This window comes from Sciurus carolinensis, chromosome 13 (genome assembly GCF_902686445.1).
Source record: "Sciurus carolinensis chromosome 13, mSciCar1.2, whole genome shotgun sequence".
In the NCBI taxonomy this organism is placed as follows: Eukaryota; Metazoa; Chordata; class Mammalia; order Rodentia; family Sciuridae; genus Sciurus; species Sciurus carolinensis.
Genome location: NC_062225.1, coordinates 27,763,556 through 27,783,116, shown reverse-complemented (window position 1 = coordinate 27,783,116; position 19,561 = coordinate 27,763,556). Strand labels below are relative to the sequence as shown.

The window sequence follows — 19,561 nt, the reverse complement described above, 5'->3', positions numbered from 1 at the left end:
AATGGTTCCAAATTATAATGCACACTTGAATCCTTGAATCACCTGGGGATTTTGTTAGAATGCAGATTCTGATTCAGTAGATAAAGGAAAACCTGAGAATCTCCATTTCTAGTTAAGTTTTCCATGTTCTATTAATCCTGCCTGTCCCTGGACCACACTTCCAGTAGCAGGTCCAGTTGGTGCTCTGAGATTTTGGTCACCTACTTGGTACTGGTTACTCTATCCAGAGACTTGGGAGTCCCTTCTCACCTCCTCTCTTTCACTCTCTCTGAATCTCCACCCTATCCAGTCCTTCCTCATCAGATCTGGGATTCCACTGTACTGCTCCCTGCAGCTCCGATCCTTTCTTTATGGACCGGTGGGTGCACAGCTTTTCCCTGTTCTTCAAGATCACTCACTACCTTGGTTCTGTGCTTTGCTGGATTCCCTCCTGATGGGGCTTTCTCTTTCCCTCTTGCCTCTGCCTAGGCTGGTTTCAGCAGAAAGTTCTCCCACTCCTTGAGCCATGACAGCATCCCTGGACCTCTTCTTCCCTGCATTTGTGACCTGTGATGATCGTCTAGGAACAGGATGCCCTCCCTCTGGTTTCGTTTCTGCATTTCCAACACCCAGCTTAGTCTCTATCAGACTCTTAATAAATACTTGTTGAATTTAACAAACAAAACCTCAAACCTGAGTAAGCGAGGCCAAAGACTTCAGCTGCTCTCGTTCTCATAAAAACGAGCATTCCTTCGCGATTATGCATCAGACTTTAAACTCTTCACTCGGAGAAAAAAAAAAGTTGATCAAATTTAACAAAGTAAGTGGTTATTTCCTGTCCGACTTGGATGTTTTAATACGGCTCAAAGCAGGCGACAGGACAGAAACGGGAGCATGGATGCTGGCAGGAGCTTGAAGGTCTGCTTCCACAACTGGGCTTGTCACAGAAGGGGAATGAGCTGGAAGTTAGGGACGGGGCGTGGGGGGACGGCCGCTGGGGAGTCTCTGGGTTTGGAGACAGTCGGAAGCGCGGAGAAGCAGGCAAGAGTTGCGAACGCGAACTAACTTGGCGCGGAGGGAGGCGCCCCGCGCCACAGCCGTTCAGGTTTCTCGTCTTGTGAGCGCCCACATGGGCCGCTGGCTAGGGAAGGGGGCGGGGGAGAGGGAGGGCAGGTCCGGAGCCGAGGGGGTGGAGGAGGGGAGAGACCGAAGGAAATGAGACAACCTTTTCCTCCCACTGACTCCGGCTCCTCCAGCGTTTGCGGGGCTCAGCGCGGTTGTCTGTGAGCGCCGAGGCCGGGACCCCGTGTGCCCAGTTCAGGCCGGACCCGGTTGGGTGGCCAGGATTTCTCTCCGAGGTGCGAGTGCCAGCCCAAACCCGGGGCAGCGCTTCGTCGCGTCCTCCCCTTGGTGATCCGCTCCAGGTCCCCCGGCTCGGCCCGGAGCGCCGGGAGTGCAGCCCCCGGAAGTGCGCGCCGGCGGTCCCGGCGAAGGTAAGCGGCGCCCAAGAGCGCGCCCAGGGCGCAGGGGTGCCGGGCTTTCCCAGCGGGCCCCGGCTTCTCCGGAGCGCCCCGCTTCGGAAACACCCAGAGCACTTAGGACCTGAAGCCTCTGCTTTGTTCTCGAACCCCTGCCCAGGTGTTGTAGGCTGGATCCCCCAAGGATCACTTGCTTCCTAGCACTTTCTTTTTCTTTCTTTTTTCCCTTCTCTTCCTTCTATTTCCCTGTTGCTCCCCTCGCCTGTATGTTTGTTTTTCGGTATCAATCAACTCTTTGCTCCCTGTCTCTGCAGCCTGGCTTCGGAGACCTGGTCCTTTCCAAATCTGGGCGCTTCTCTCCTTCGCCTCCCAGAGCAGGTCTGAGCGGCCCCCTCCGCGACAGTGACTGACTTTGACCTCCGGCCTATCTGGGGCTTACCTTCCTGAAAATTAAGCGTTACTAGTTGAACTATTTACCTGGCTTGTTTTGGAGGCACCCAGCTCCCGGCGCGCATTTGTTGGACCCCCCCACCTCCGTCCCTGGACCCCGAAATCAGTGTGGATTGCGGAGTGAAAAGGCTGTTGGCGCCCCCTAAAGCCTTAGCGGGATGCTCTGCTAGCGGAGAGGGGTACAGTCAGCTCCACACCGCTAATCTCGGGGTGAGGGGAACCCAAGGACTCGGGGGCGCACTTGATTTGGGGCTCTGGAGTGTGGAGGTGATGGAAAGGTTCCGAAAGAGGAATCCCAGCAGGTCAGTGCTATACATACCTAGTCCAGCGGTAGAGAGGGTTCCTCTGTACAGTCTGAGCCACCTCCTGCTTGCTCATACCACAGAGGACCAGGCTTTTCCCTTTTTGAACAAATAGGTCTTGATTTTATTCAAATCCAAACTATTTAGCACCTATCCTTGCAGTTGAGTGGCAAGCTGAGTCTCACTTTCTCATCCTTTCCCTGCCATCCGGTCTATCACCAAATTTATAATTCTGCCACCGAAGACTGACTTGAGTCTCTCCCTGAAAGGGAGTAGAGTGGCTAGGGACACTCGTGGAACTGGAACACCAGTCTTTGAATCCCAGCGGATGCCCCTGCCTGCCTTCCTGTACCTTTTGATAATTGGATTTTCTCATCTGTGAAGTTGGAATGGTAGGGTTTAAAGCAATCATTTCAGCCAGGGTTTTGATTTTGACCCTCAAGAGATGTCTGGTAATGTCTGGAGACCATTTTAACTATCACCATATAAGTGGGGAGGATGCTGTTCACCTGATGGGGAGAGATCAGGGGATATTACTAAGTATTCCGTGGTCCACAAGACAGCCCATCACCCCTCAAGGCAGAATTATCTGTCCCAAAACATGAATAGTGCTGAGGTTGAGAAACCCTGGCTTAATGTATCAGTTCATAGAGTGCTATTATTTCCAGCTCTCATCCTTTCTTCTGCTTCTGTTTGACTGATTATACCAGCCTCTGTCCTCCTGTCTCCCCTCATTCCAGAACCAGAATTTGTTGCTAAGCCAAATCAGAACATGCTATTTTACTGCCTCAAATGTTTTTGGTTTGTTTTGCTTTATTTATGTTTAAAAAAATATTTTATTTTTTTAATTTTTAATTTTAATAAAATTTTAATTTTATTTCAATATTTTATTAATACATTATAATTATATTATACATGATAATGGAATTCATTGTTATATATTCATACTTGCACACCGTATAACAATATAATTTGGTCAGTATCTTTCCCCAGTATTTTTCCTTTCCCTTTCTGTGTCCCTTCCCCTAAGCCTATCTTAGTCTTCCTTTAATTTTTATGAGATTTCATCTTTCTTTTCATTGTTTGTCTCTAGCTTCTACATAGAAGAGAAAATATACAACCCTCGACTTTCTGAGTTTGGATTATTTTTGCCTAGCCTAATACTCTCAAGTTGCATCCATTTTCTTGCAAATGACATAATTTCGTTCTTCTATATACTGGCTCATACTCTTGTTGGACCCTCATTGCTAACAGGGATCAAGCTTTAAAGGTAACTCCTCTGCCTGTACAAGTTTGAGAATCACTGTCTTTATAAAGTAAAATATAACCTCTGACTTTGTACAGATGGCTCTTTGCAATTAGCCAACCTTCCCAACCTCACTTCTACCACTTTCTCTGTGCTTCTGCCATACCTCCTAACTGACTGCTCTTTTGGCATTCTGGGTCCTTACTTTCTGGAATGTTCCTTGATTGGCAAATCCTTTACCATTCTTTTGAGACTAGACCTCGTCTCCTTATGGATGAAGCATGCTAAGACAGTCCTGATGCTCCCTGCTGCTCCACCTGTTCCACGGTTTGTTCATTCAGTGACTCCACTTTGTAGGGATCCCTTGTTCTGCTCTCTACTGGTCTCTATACCTTGAACCTTGCACAGCACTTGTGGTCCTGGGTGGGGGCAAACTTTCAGACTTTGGGGTCCATTTACCTGCATTCCGGTCCCAGCTCTGTCACTTGTTAACAGTGACCTTGGGCAAGTTAACTCAGTCTTTCAAAGGTTCATTGGTAAAATTTGAAGAAATAGTCTGCCTTCTCTGTAGACTAGTATGACTAACAAATGGGTTCATAATTGTTCATCTTCGTACTGAGTGCCTATTCTCTGCCAGGATATGGTTCAAGTTTAGCATTTTATGAGTTTTTACTCAATCCTTATAATGTCTCTTTAAAGTTAGTATTGATGTTGTCCCTCTGGAAAAGACATGGAGACACAGAGAAGATAAATAGCTTGCCCACCATCCCACAGCTCATTAATGGTGGGGTCAGGATTTGCATAGACATCTGGATTGTAGAACACTCACTCTTAATACTGTTTAGGTAAAGGAGTTAACCCAGTGATGGACATATAGTAAGCACTCTGTAAATGAGAGCTGAGGTTTGATGAGTGCATTAATAAGAGCCCAGGTTCACTGGGTTTTCACCTGCATCACACTTGTGCTCTAAGGCTATACCATTATTTATATAACACCTGTTCCTTTCCTTGCCCACAATCACAGAGGGGCAGGACATCGAGGTATTCCCCTGTCACAGGCTGGGCCAGCACCACTGACCTCAATGCTAAATGAAGCCTAAGTGTGCTTAGTCAGAGCTAGAACAGCATTATCTCTTGGGGATGGGGGTGGAGTCAACACCCCTGCCTGGAGGAGAGAGTTATGGACGTGGGGTCGGGAACTCCATGACCCTGGTTTTGTCTTTACCAAGCATGTGCCCTTTACAGCATCAATCAAAGATGGTGAAGCCAATCAGTGAGTGAAGGTGGATGAATAAGTCCACCTGCTGTCTCACCTTATACTTGATCAGATGCAAGAGCACACCTTCTCACCAGTGTTAGGAGAAATATTCATCTATCCAAGGTAAAACTTGTTAAAGGGATCTAATGACCCACATGGTGTATAGGAGAACCAGGTTTGGACCCCGTGTGAGTTATGTGTGACATTGGATACTGGTTACAGATCACTTCACTAACTTGCTCTTATTCTCCTAAAAGCAGCCTTGACTTTGAAAGCTGAGCCCCCTTCCTTGCTAGTCCCCAGGCCACTTGCTCTGCAGGCCAGGCTGCCTTGCACAAATACCTGCACATCTGTGCACTCTGGCGTTCTCTGCAGCTGTTTCACATAGCTGTAATTCCCCTGAATTTGCTTGTTTTTGCAGATTGTCCCCAAACTTCAGTGGGATGAGGTCACCTGGTGTAGGCAAGGACTCACAGTTTTGTTTTAGACAGTAAGAACTTTTTTGTGTGTGTGTGCGTGTGTGTGTGTGTGTGCTGGTGAATGAACCTAGGAGCACTTTACCACTGAGTTACTTCCCTTTTATTTTTTATGTTGAGACAGAGTCTCAGTAAATTGCTAAGGGACTTGCGAAGTTGCTGAGCCTGGCCTTGAATTTGGAATTCTGCCTCAGCCTCCTAAGTTGCTGGGTTTAGAGGCATGTGCCACCACACTGGATGGGCTGCTCTTAAGAGTGGAAAAGGGTGAAAACTTGTCCATGGACACATCTGAGGCTCTGCAGATGCCCCATGTAGCGCTGCCTTCCCTTCAGACCGCATACTCACTGTTTCCAGGAATTATCTCCTCCCCTGGTCACCAGCTGGCCAGTCTGAGAAACAAATTCCCCTAAGATGTTAGTGACTGGAGTGAAAGATCCAAAACCTTTGGGCATCACTTGTATATACACTAATTTTTACAGTGTGGCCCAGAAACTAAATGGTCACAGGTGATGGGGTGGGAGTGTCAGGCTTAGTGCCTCTGATGTCACACCTTGTTGGCTGCCATCTTGAGTGGCTCCTCTTAACTGACCACTAGGCAGGTTTCTAGTGAAAGCTGACTCCTGGTTCTAGAGAGATACATTTTGCCCTATTTAGGTCTTGAACTGTGTTCTCTGTGAAATGTATTCTTCTGTTTGACTTGATGTGAAATCCTTTTTGGTACAGTAAGGGGCATTATGGTCTCAGACTAGAGTGCTGGCAGAATCTTGAGGTGTTAGTGTGACTTGAAATACAGGTGCAAAGAATAGCTCTGTGCTAGATGCCACAGATAATGAAGACATGGTCTGTATCATCAAGGTCACAGTCCATGACGTATGGATGGGCATGAGAACAGGTTATCAGAGTGTCTTCAGTAGATTGAGAGACCTGAGCAGAGACCTGGGAGCTCAAAGGAAGCAGCTAACAGTCTGCTAGAGGAATCCAAAAAGGCCTGGGAAGAGGACGTTTGAGCTGGGCCTTAATGCATAAGTAAGAGCTTGCTGGGTTTTGAATGACTGGTGGTCAAAGGGTGTTACAGACAGGAAACAATAGGCATGAAGTAGAAAGTAGAGAAAAGGCCTGGCAGATGTTTATGTATACTGAGGACTGGAGTGGTGGAGATGGTGACTTGGACCATTCAACAGTTCAAGAACCTGTCCTTGAACTGTTGGGAGACAGTGGAGTGGACATTCACAGCTCAGGTGTGCTGATCTCTCTGAAGGGCACCTTTGCCTCCTGTCTCTGCTGGTCTTGTTTCCTCATGGGGCTGTGAGATCAGAGTTCAGGGGCCCGGGAGGGACGCTGTCTCCAGTAAGCAAAGAAGCCACAGTCAAAACAAAACTGGTTGTGGGTGGTGGTTTTGTTTCCTTTTCAAGGCCTGGCTGATGAACTATGTGGACGGCTCCTCCAGACTCTGAGCTTTGGAACAATGACATTTGGAGCACCTAAAAGCCTGTATAAATTGCTAAGGCATTGCTGGGTTTCTCCAGATTTAGAGAGGAAGAGAGGCAAACAGGGAGGGAGAAAAGAAGGGAGGAAAGAGAAGAGAAAGATAGGGAGAGGAGGAAGAGAGATTCTGTTTTATGTAAAATCCAGCCTGTGATCCAGCAGATCATTTGCTGTCAGAACTGACACATTTCCTGGGAATTGTGTTCACATTGCAGTCTGTCTTGGAGCCTAAAGCCTTTTGCAATGAGTTCCCCAAAGATGATGGGCACCCGTGTTTGTTGATTGGATAATTGATATGCCGTCACTGTGTTCACCATTTAGTGATCTTCAAGCACATGGGAGATGCTTAGTGATAGATGAGTGAATGAATGCCTTAGTATGGAAGTCCCAGTCACCACCTTCAGGATACTCACAGCCTGAAAGAGGAGACAGACCAGAAGACAGACAGCACAGCACAGTGGCCTAGGGCCATGGAGAGAAGATCCAAATGGGTGCAGAGGAAGGCCCAGTCCTGCCAGGGATCAGGGAATGGAGGCAGAGAGAAGGGTGTGGTCTTCTGAGGATCATCTCCCTTGAGAATGTGGTCCCATGGCTGGTCCCTAGTGGTCAGTTATAATAGTAGCACCTGAGGTGGGGGCCAGGGGCTTCAGGTGTCTTTGTTGAATTGACAACAAATACAGGAAACAGGGACAGATTCACCCCAAATCAGGGCCAGCCACTGATTCTGAGTCCTTCACCTCTGCCCTGGACAGTCTTGGGGTAGAGTATTATCATCAAAGATGCTTTTAGAAAAGCTGTTTTCTATACACAAGGGCAGAGCAGTGTGGGCTGCTAGGCTCAGGGCAGGGGCAGCCTTCCTCCTCTGTCCTCTCCCCTGCCTGATGTCTAGGCTGTACCTGGGGCAGTCAGAAGCTCTCTGCTCTGGGACTCAGTGACTCTCACCCCCTCTTTGATCACCAGGGCGGCCTGCACTTTGTCCTCCTCGTTGAGAGGAGGAGGAAATGCTGCCCAGCAGAGAAGCTGCCATAAACTTGCCAGGAAAACAGGGTTTTTCGAACACCTGCTGTGGGCAATGGGTCCCTCCCCACCCCTTTTGCCCTGTACCTTCTTGCCTGTCACTCAGGACAGTGGCTGCAGGGAACAGGTTTCTCTGGATACCTGGGATCACTAGGGCTTCTGACTGCCATCTTCCCTGGGCACCTACACCCTCATAACCTCACCTAATTTTTATTATCTTTCAGAGGCCCCACTTGCAAATGACTCTGTGTCCTCTTGCTAGCTCATCTCATGAGGACGAGGCCCTTTACAGAAGCCTGAAGAAGGGGTGTGTAGGGTCTCTTACTGGCAGATGCATGTATTACTTTCCTGAGGTCTCCTGTCCTGCACGATCTCTGTCTGAACAACCTTTGATAGTAGCTCCTTTCTTTGCTGCCCTGAGATGGGTGCAATGAACATCAGAAGGGAGTCTACACTGCCACTTGCCTGCAGTGAGGACTCGATCCCTCAATTTCTCACTAAACCAGCCACATGGGGCAGGAATGGTTGACCTGGGTATTCCCCAGCATTCTACCCTCAGAACCTTAGGAAAGTTCAGAGTGAGGAGTGTCCCTAAAGGGACCCTTTGTACTCACAGTTCAATGTTGCTGATACCCCCAGCTGCCAGGCATAATTCTAGGCCCTTGGGGACACAGAGATGAACAAGATACTCTTTTTGCCCAAAGAGTTTAGCAATTCAATGCAGGACAAAGAGATTGGATATAGGGCTGCAACAATGTTTTTCTGACCATCTCTCTCACCAAAATAATTTATCTGAAAGCAGGGCATATATCTTGTTGATTTCCAAATCATCACCGCCTACCATGAACTCTGGCATATACTTGGTGCCCAACCAATGAACATTATCCTAGTCTATTTTCTGTTGCTAAAACTGAATACCAGAGACTGGGTATTTTATAAAGAAAAGAGGTTTATTTAGTTGATGGTTCTAAAAGTACAGCTTGGCCTCTAGTGAGGTCTTCCTCCTGGATCAGGACATGGTAGAGGACATTGGGGAGACAGATCAAGCTTGCCAATTCACGTGTCTCTTCCCCTACTCATAAAGCCACTAATGCAATCATAGGAGTCCCACCCTCATGACTCATCTAATCCTTATTATCTTCCCCCACCTGCAAATACTATTAACTTGTGACTTTAGGGATTTAGTTTCCAACCCATGAATTCTGGGGACACATCCAAACCATTGCAGTTGAACTGCCCTAAAATGCAGCACTAGAGGCAATCCCAGATTGCCATGAGTGCCTGGAGGAGGATCACCTAAACTCATGGACAGCAGGTGGGTGTAGGAGGACACCAACTGGGGAGATGCTGCCATCCAGGCTGACGAGAGAGAAGGGAGAGGGGCCTTGCTGTAGACTCTAACTTTCCTCTGGAGGCACTGGGGAGCTACTGCAGGATTTCACACAGAGGAGAGACTGGGTCAGAATTTCACTGTAGTAACACACCTATCTGGCAATAGAGTAGACACTGGAGAAGAAAAAGACGGTCAGGATGTCACTGCAGTGCAGGTGGTAGAAGCAGCCTGGGTTCTGGAGTCAGACGTGCCTCAGTCTACTTCTCTGCCCCTCAGTATCTCTTTATATAATTGGTGTCTCTGAGCCTTTGTCTTTGAGAACAGGGCCTCTAATTCTCTTGTGAATGGTTTGGCTGGTGGTCAGGGTCGTACTGGATGAAATATGTGAAATGTCTACTATATGGCAGGTGATGTTAGTGGCCAGTATTATCTTTAATATTGTTACTTACTATCCTCCAGGTGAGAAATAATGAAGTTCTAAATAATGAAGATACTGGTAATCAGGGTGGAGAACTGGGCACTCACTCAAGGAATACTTGGGCAATAAAGTCACTCAATTTGGTGAATGATTGGCTGGGGGAGTAAGGGAGGGGCAGGAGTCTAAGATGACTGTGATATTTTGGCCTGGGCAACCAACAGTAAGGATAGTGGAGCTATTCATTAGGAGAGGTGATGGAGGAGGAGGTGGGGGAGGGAGAAGGAAGCACTTGTAGGAGAGGATGATGAGCTCAGCCTCGGACGTGCTGAGTTTGAAGCACCGAGGACAGCCAGGGAGAGGTGTCTGTGGGCAGGTGGTTCTGTAGGTTTGACGTTCAGAAGAGAAATCTTGAGCAAGATTCATGGGCAAACTTAACAAAGAGGTAGGGGAGTCATGGCGTAGATCAGTTCATGAAGGAGAGTTATGGAGTATGGTTAGAGGAATTATAATGGCTATTGCTAATTGAGTGTTCTAAATACTTTATGTGCATTAATCTCTCAACAACAATTGCCAGGGAGGACTGTTGTCATTTTATACCTGGGTAAACTAAGGCACAGAGATGGTAACTTGCCCAAGGTCCTGCAGCAATCAGGATTGGACCTAGGATTATAGCCAGGTGGTCAGGATCAGAAGCTTGTGCTGACCTGCTTTGAGAGTTGAGACCCCTGGCGTCCCATGCTGTCCTCTGTGAGTGATGCATGAAGGGGACATGCAGAGAGTCAGGGGGAAATGGGTCATTGAATTGTGGAAGAGGAGTATCCTGGAGGGAGGGGTAGCAGCCTCATGTTAAGCTGCTGTCCCCATGAACTGGAATGTCCACAGATTTGAGAATTAGGAAGTTACTGATGACTTGGTGAGGGGAATTTGAGAGATGAATTGGGCTAACAAACAAATAAATGTAAGTAAGACAGTGGAGATACTGAGCATAGGGGATTCTTTCCAGCACTCAGCTTCAGAAGTTAGAAGAGAGAGAAGATGTGTTAGGTAGAGGCAGGGTTTTGGAGGAGACCTGCACAAGTTTACAGGTAGAGGGATGAGCCTGAAGAGGCCCTGCAGAGTGACCACAAATGCTCTATTCACACTGGGAAAAATATCTCCTTGTTCATTTTCTTTTCCCACAAAGATTTTTACTGTTTCTTCCCCTAATCTGGATGGCTACCATGTTGAAAGTTGGACATCATGGACGAAGTCCCAGGTAGTGTTTCAGATCTTCAGTCACAGATAGGTGGCGTGGAGGAGCTGTCTTTCACAGTGCCCAGTGGTGAATCATCACTTGTTCAATCCAGATACGATCAACTTCAGGTACAGAATGTCATTCACTGAATTTGCCTTTGAAAGAGTGTCTGAGACAGCAGTGTGCTGGGGATCCATGTCCTGCACGGGGAACTGGTGTTCGCTCTGTAGATAGTGGGAAGGTGAGAATGACGGACAGGTGGTGTGAGGCCTTGGCAGGGGGAAAGAGGACCCAAGCACAGTGGGGATGTGGGGAGGGGACACCAGCTTTGGACTGGACACAGGATGCCTGCTTCTCTGAGCAGAAAGAAAGGTGGTTGAGGACAAAGGCAAATCTGTGGGAGGAAACAGGGTGGATTAATTTTTTGTAGGAAATGGAAGGTATATTATGAGGAAGTTTGATCAAAATGACCCTGGATGATTTGACTGCTGCCATTTAAGTTCTTAATGGTGGAAAAGACTGGCATTCCCTTTTGAATGCATTGAAACCAGGCTTAGAGAATACAGGCTCTGAGATGATGTATTTATCTAGGGGCAAAGACGGTCTCTGTGTTTTGGGATATCTAGGATTTTAAAATTCAGAACACAGGCAGATGCCACAGAGGGTTAAAAGCTTGACTGAAGAAATTAAGTTTTGCAGAGGTTCGTGGCACTGACATCCCTTAGGCTCAGGGCTAGAATTAGGATTTGGCTGCCAACTTTATAAAGTTGCCTTGGATGAAATGGCATCTTTGCTCTTCTTGGAAACATCTCAGTGAAATGAACACACCTTCACAGAGGGCCTTTATGAAGAGCCTCTCCCAAAGAGACACTGTCCTGAATCAGAAAGGCCACACAGGAAATGGCCTCAGGATATTTGTGTATGTGTGTGTGCACACGCTTGCACGCACGCATGCATAGTTTTCATATAAAGCAACGATTCAGATGAGTTATCACTAAATCTTGAGCCTTCAGGTATCAGGAAAAGTGAATAGGTCATCTTTCAAGAGTTACATTTTAATCTTGGAGGTTCCCTTGATCTTGGAGGGCACTGTGGGAGGCAAGGAAGGACCATCTCTGTCTGTTCCCTCCCCACCTTACCCCACAAAGGATGATCACTTAGATGTGGGCATGCTCAGAGTACCTTTGGCTGGGTGTGCGTGTGGTAGACAAGACATTCTCCTTAGGGACAGAAAGAAGGAGCTGAAGGTGTCTTGTTGAACCTTTCCTCGGTAGACAGAGAGCAGATGTTCTTCTCTACAGCAAGCTTATCTGGAATACCCGATGGCTCAGCACAAATGTGCACTCAATGAAGATACATGATCCTGTGTGTGACTTTATTGCAACTCTAGTAGGCATGGGTTAAGGTCTATGTACATGCCCCACACTGATTCCATAGATGAGTGCACAGAACCATCTCCGTATTTCAAAGACCCTCATGTAAGCTATCAGTGATGCTTATGCCCATCCAATCTTCTGGACTGTAGGATGTCAGAATGGTTTGGAATACAGTATCCACTGTACCCATAAAGTAAAAAAAAATGATACCTTAGATTATTTTGTTTGAATTTTACTCCTTAAGAAAAAATTTTTTTCATTCAGCCATTCATTCATTCAACAATTTGAACAAATGCTATGTGGCTGGCTCTAGGTGGAGCAGTGGTGAAGTGGTGATTCTGATTGTCTTAGTTTTTGCTTTCTTGAAACTCACTGTTATTAGAGGACAGACATTAGAGAAATAAATACACAGATAAACACATGGTAACATATTTTGGTAAGTGCTGTGGTAGGTTAGAACAGGGTGGTCTAGGAGGGTGAGAGAGAAGACAGTTTAAATTGGGTGTGTCTAGAGAAGGAGATTGATATGTGGACCCCTAGCATTATATAGGACATGCTGTTTATTGGTGGGATATTACATGGTATTAAGAGAGCTCAAAAGAAGAAGTGACCCTGGGATAGGACTGAGAAGCTGTTCTGGAAGGCTTTAGAAAGAAAGGGATATTTAAAAACAAACTTGAAGAATAGGTAGAATTTTTCTATGTGGAAAAGTAGTGGTGTTTTCAGTAGAGGGAACGTGATGTATTTAAAGAGGACAAAAGATGAGTGACAAGAAATGAGCCAGTCCAGCTAACACAGTTAATAAGTTTTCTTTTAGAAGCAAGTCACTGGAGGGAGTGACAAGTTACTAAGGGGCCAGCAAATGGTATTCTGTAAAGAACCAGATAGGCCATATTCTAAGCTTGTAGGTCATAATGCAGTTTTTGTCACAGCTACTCAGCTCTGCCACTATAGTGCCCAAACTGCCTTAGACAGTATGTAAATGAATAAACTTGGCTATGTTCCAACAAAGATTTACACACAGAAATTGGCAGTGGGCTGGATTTACCCATGAGATGTAGTTGATCATCCCCTGTTCTAGAATGGTAATTCTGGTGACTTGGTGAAGGTTGGATTAGAAGGCAGGGAGAAAATGGAAGTAGGGAGACCAATTAGGGGCTAGCACTTTAATTCCGATCAACTGAGGAAGGGACAGTGGGGGAGAAATGGTTTGTGATATGCTCCAAGGACTGATTCTTCCAGTGAAGGAAAAAAATTCTGGACATTATCGGCATGTGACTCAGAAAAACACACACCACCTAAGAGGTCACCTGATGGTCACCAGACATTGCACTTGGTCATTACATGGATTTTCTCACTATTTGGCATAGTTCTTAACATTTCTTAGGAATATGAAGTTGTCTTTTTCAAACTGAAGTGTAGAAATGGTCAGTCCTATAGCTGGTAAATGGTGGAGCTGAGATTTAACCTGAGTCTGGTGTCAAAGCCTGAACCATTACTGAGATACAGAATCTCCTCCCCTCAGGGTGTGACATGAAGCCCCATCTGTGAACATGTGCATCTCCCTCTACTCCCTTCTCATCTTTTTTCCCTTTTAAGACCCATCCAGGCCCTTAAGAGTCTCAGCTAGCCTCTAGTGTAGCAAAGACTGGACCTAGGTTTTATTTGCACACCTCTTTATTGTTATTGTGCTTTTCCCAGCTTAGCATCCCCCTTGGCTTCCTAGTGCTGATATGAGAGAGTCCAAGATCCCTCCAAGAGTACACCAGGCCCCCACGACCTGGCCCAGCCCCATGACAGTCTTATCTTTTGCTCTTGCTTTCCTTTCACTTTGTTCTTTGCTCATTTTGATCCACTTGCTGTTCTCCAACTCTGCGGTCACATCCTGCCTGTCTCCATGAATGCTCTTTCGGTTGGGACATGTCCTTCTTCACCTTGAACTATTGGCTTGATTAACTCCTACTTCTATGAGATTCATCCGGGGTCACCTTTTCCAGGAAGCTAACTGTGGCCCTCCTCCCCTGCCTTCCCCTTCCCTTTGGTAACAACCTCCCTCCCCTGGAGAGACCTAGCTGCCTCCTCAGAGAACAGCTGGGTGAGTGAGTCCTGTGCTCCTAGCTCCACTTCTGCTCCCAGGCAGAACTTTTCCTTTGGCCTGCCCCCACCCCCATCACATCTGGTCACCACTTTACTCTGCCCCAAATCCAGAGACATCTCTGCTCATGACATTGTTTCCATTGTGCCTACCCCTCAGCTGTGCTGGCGCTGATGATCAGCAGCCACATTTGTCTACCCTGACCATCTTCTCTTTGTTCTGCATGCTTGTCTCTAGGAAGACTGTTCTCCTAGGAAGGCTGATCTTCCTCCATGGCCTTCCCTGTTTCCCCACTTCCAAAATTCCCCCCTGTCCCATTTCCAGAAGCAAGGGACACACTATTTCTGCTTCACTGATGAATTCAACAAGCATTTTTTTGAGCCTGAGTGCATTCACTTTTATCTAGTTTCTACCTTTTAGCCCAAATGATCTGTTTCTTTTACCCTTTCTTGCTTAGTGTATTGGGTTTCTCCCATGTAGTAAATGATACAGTGATTTTCATTTTTTATCATTGAAACTCTTTAAATGAATTAACATAAGGAATATTAGTGAGTAGAAGAGAAGAAATAAATATTATATATAGTGTATTTGATAATTCTTATTACATACAACTCATTAATGAGTGTTATGATAAATATGAAAATTAGAAATTGAGGGTCCGGGATGATCACTGTAACCTCTTAGCATTTTATTCTCAAATGCACCCTTATATATTATATTGGCTGAATCTTCTGGGCAAGGTGGTGCCAACTAGACGTTAGAAGTGACAATATTTTTAAACAGTTACCTTGCAGATTCAGGCTATTCTGATTTAAAATATCTAGAAACTTGAAAGAGAATTATAGGAAAACTTGGTTTTCATCTTGACTCAGTAACACTACGTAACAGTTGTTTGCATTCCTTAATTTGAAAGACTCTAACTAGAAGAAATAGACGAACAGGTTCTTCCACTAATGTGTCTTCATTTGGCAGAAAGTATTTCCCAAAGTTATGTCATTGTGAGATGTTATTATGGTATTAAATTTTTGTTTCCAGAAACATCAGTTCCTGTTGCTTTATAGTAGTCACTTAAATCCTTTGACATTAAAAAATGCTTAATTTGGCATGTTGAACCTAAACTTTGATTTAGTTTTATCATTGACACTACATTGGTCATAGGAGGCGACCTAACAAAGTATCCCTATATAGCTGAGTTGGTCTTGTTCAGCTCTGTAAATGTCTGCCAAGCAAATTAAAACAGCCATTGAACCTACCAATCATATTTACAATGGTGCATCCAATTATGTGGTCACTTATTACTATATGGTTTACCATTATATCTTTGTAAGACTGCATTCAATGGAAGTCACTGGGCATTGCCAGACATTTTAATTGAACATGACACCTGGAAGCCAGAGTTCTTGCTTCTACAGTTTTGCAGCATGAAAGGACTTGCATGGATTTGCATTGTTAAAAGACGGTTTTGGAATTGTGGATTTCCTAATTAATGACATGTCTATATGTGTTCAAACATATTCATGGTTTTGGCAGGAGCACCTTCATTCTGAAGTGGGCGTGAGCATATTCACCTGTGGCTTGTAAAGAAATAGAATCTGTAATTGTTCACATTTTGTTTGTTTGTGAGTTTGTGAGTTTGTTTCTTTTCTGTTGCTGGGGATTGAACCAAGAACTCGTGCTAAATGCACACTCTACCATTGAGCTACACCCCCATATTGTTGTTCACATTTGACTTAATGTACTTGAATGTGTCTGTTTACAGTTTCCAAATACTTTGAAAATGTAATTTGAGTCTAATATTTGCAGAGCCTTTGAAAGAAATAGGTTGATCTCATTGTATTGAAGAAAGGTATGACAGTTGTGGTCTCAAGTGGGACATTCGGCAGGGTTGGTCTGGAACAGACTCCCTGTTGTCCATGGGATTAATAACCCTCTGCCCAGCTCAGGGCTTTTCACCTCCCAGGAGCTCAGCAACTTGTCAGCTCTGAGTTGACTTGAACTTGCACAGAGCAGGCCCTGCAGGGCTGTGGGATTAGCTCCCCCTGGTGAGGAAGGATCAGGAAGGTCTCGGGTGCAAGCTCCATGTCTATCCTAGAATCCACACAGTTCCTGCCATGAGGTTGGCACAGCCCCTGCCAAGTCATCTCTTTCCTCCAGCTCCTGAGAAGGGGGAGCTGTCTGGGCTTCCAGACTCCCTGTAGTCAAGCTTTTTGAGCCTCCTGTTGACTTCCTCAGGACTCCTGGGCTTATGCTCTGGTTTTACTTATTGTAATGCTCTCACAAGTTACTTTGGAACTGCATAGAAAAGAATCAGATGACCAGGAATGTTTCTTGTTTCCATTTGCATTTTCTTTATTGTGCGTTTTTTTCTGAGTTCTCTATATCTGCAGGAGCCTCAGGTATATGGGAACTGGAAAGCCCATGACAGCAGACTGAAGCCTTTGCTCAAGGAATTCTGGGTAGGAATAAAATGGTGGCAAATGGGACACCTTTTTTAACATTGTAAATTAAGGATCCACATATCTGCCAGCATGTCCTACTCTACCTTGCGATTCTAGAGGGAAATGTCATGCAGGGCTTGGTCAGTATTATTCAGGTACATGTTTGCTGTGGTGGAAATTCTTTTCACATTCAGTGTGGCAAGAATGTTGTGATTGTCTTCCACTCCATACAACTGCTTCCTGCCAGTCTCCATGATGGTTTCTTTGTTCTCCAACTGACACTTGTAGGCTGGTGCTCCCAAGGTTCCAGTCATGGGTCTTTTCTCCCCACACCTCCCAGCTAGGACCAGCCCCCGTCAGTGCCCAGGCTTATTGACTTGAGGCAGTAAATACTTCAGTGGGTCCCCTGTCATGGGCATAGATATTAGGGCATTAGTCCTGATGGGCCCATTCAGGACTGATCATACATCTTGCTGCCTATCTCCAACCCATGTGGTCCATTCATAGGATCAACTTTTGGTTGTTTTTGGAGACATATTCCCTTTCTGAGGTTCTACCTTACAAGGCCCTCTTATAAGGTAGAAAACCCTGTCCCCAGGATGGTATCATATCCCTAATGTCCATGGACAGACCCCAGAGACTGAAAGCTCATCTTTAAAATAACTTCCTGGGTTTATTATATACTCCAGTAACCTAGGAGACACTTTGTGACTCGTGGTTATTGGTCATTTTCGGGTCCCATAGGGTTGGCTCAACTCTTCTTTCTGCAAGGCCCAGTGCCCAGTTCCTTTCTTGTCCTCAGGGTTGAATCCTGGCCCTCTCCCCACTCCCACCACTGGCTTCTGGCAAGTGTGAGGTGTCCAGCAGGTGTACAACACTACGTGCACCTTACATTCACTGGGACCTTTGATGAATGCATCTGCATCCTGCCTTTCGGGTTTTGAACATTCCTTTGGATTCTCATCCCTCTGTCCATACCCTGGTGTAGAGACCCATGACTGGACACTTGACCTCCATGCATACTGGATGTCTTTGGGTTGCTGGTGTTGATGTCTCCTATCTTGGTTGCACTGGCTGCTAGTTGTACTTTGGTTCTGACGGTGTCAGCATTTGGTTCCATGGGAGTTTCCTTTGTGTTTATGGTTTGGCAATTGCAGAAATAAACGAGAGCTGGAGAGAAGGCTGGGAGCATGCAGGGCCTCCACGACTGATTTAGTCAAGCAGCTTCAATCACTTTTTTCTTATTCTGAAGATTTCACATAATTAAAATCATTCCCAGCCAAACACTAAATAAAAATTTTGCACATGCTGCTTGAATTACGGTGCAATCTTATCCCAGTGTGGCTTTCTCAGAGATTAATATTTCACTAAAAACCATTCCTCTGGGTAGGCTGAAGCCAGCAGCTGTGGAAACTCAACATTTGCTTTGTACAGTGAAACTTTAGGACAGGGCTGCTTTTTACATTTTTTGGATATGTTGCTCATTTGGAAAAAGTATTCTTGGCAAAGTTCATGTGGCATGAACCCCAGCTTGTGTTTCTATCTATTCAGATATTAAATGATGAGAAAATGTGATTCTAAGTGGGATCACATAACACTGGCACATAAAAATTATAATTACCATGTATTAAGCACTGCTTTGGTTTGGATGTGGTTTGTCCCCAAGGGTTCATTGTGACTTGGTCTTCAGCATGGCCATGTGGGAGGTAATGGGACCATGAAGAGGCAGGGTTTAATGGCAAGGCCTTGGATCATTGGGGATGTGCCCTTGGAAAGGATTCATGTGGTTTTCTTGGGACTTCAGTTAGTCCCCAGCCGTCCTTTGGCTTCCTGTCTTCCTGTCTGCCTATGTGAGCTCTCCCTCTTACATGCTGTCCAGTCTCTGTTGTACCATCTACCATCAGATGATGCAGCCACAGGGGCCCTTGTAGGGTTGGTGCCATGCTGTTTGGAAGGTCAGTCTCCAAAACAGTGAACATCAATGACTATTCTTCTCTGGTTTTATTAATATGGAAGATTATATCAACTGATTTTTGAATACTGAGCAAATCTTGTGTCCTCAGAGTAAGCCCCACATAGTCTACTTATAAAAGGTCACAAGAAAAGATCATTTTTATTGATTATTGAAGTCTATTTCCTAATCCTATATTAAGGGCATTTTTTTTTTTTCTGGTACCGGGTGATTTAACCACTGAACCACATCCACAGCCCTTTTTTATATTTTATTTAGAGACAGGGTCTCACTAAGTTGCTTAGGACCTCACTAAGTTGCTGGGGCTGGCTTTGAACTTGTGATCTTCCTGCCTTAGACTACCAAGCTGCTGGGATTACAGGTGTGTGCCACTGTGCCTGGCTAAGAACTTTTTATGTCTATATTCCTGAGTGTTTTGAGTCTTCTGGTTTTGGATTTTTTTTTTTTTTTTCCGGACCTGGCCTTGTGCATACTAGACAAGTTTTCAAATACTGAGCTGCATGCCCAGCCCCCAGCCTGGTTTTACACTATCCTTGTCTGGGATTAGTATCAGGGTCATGCCAACTTCATGAAATGAATGGGTAACTATTCCCTCCTCTTTGATTTTCTGGAAGAGATTGTGTAGCATTTGCGTTAATTCTTTAAGCATTTAATAAAATTTTCCAGTGAAATGAACTGCGTCTGGAGATTTTTTGTGGGTGGGGTGGGGGGAAAGGGGTAAGTTTTTAAATTTCAAATTATAAGTTTATTACTTAATGGTTATAATGCTATTTGAATTCTCTGTCATATTGCATAAGTTTTGGTAGTACTTTGTGTTTCTCAGGGAATTGGTTCATTTTGTTTAAATTGTCAAATTTAAGTGCGTAGAGTTGTTCTAATATTCCTTTTTATCCTTTTGACATCTGTAGGGTCTGTGATGTCTCCTGTTTTATTCCTGATATTGGTAGTTTTATTTTTCTTCTTGTTTTTGTCAGTCTTGATAGAGGTTTATGAATCGACCCTGG

General features: G+C 45.3%; 1 protein-coding gene across 4 annotated transcripts in view; it reads left to right on the top strand.

Annotated features, from left to right (window-relative positions):
* The first annotated feature begins 832 nt into the window (after nt 1–832).
* The window catches only part of Eva1a (eva-1 homolog A, regulator of programmed cell death), a 54,526-nt gene continuing 35,797 nt past the window's right edge, over nt 833–19,561 (top strand). For 3 of the 4 annotated variants that reach the window (XM_047523268.1, XM_047523265.1, XM_047523266.1), the window contains exons 1-2: nt 876–897; nt 1,236–1,472. The gene's annotated coding sequence lies outside the window, so the exon portion shown is untranslated. Of the gene's footprint in view, nt 898–1,235; nt 1,473–19,561 lie in introns of all 4 variants that reach the window. The other variant, XM_047523264.1, reaches the window with a different exon arrangement.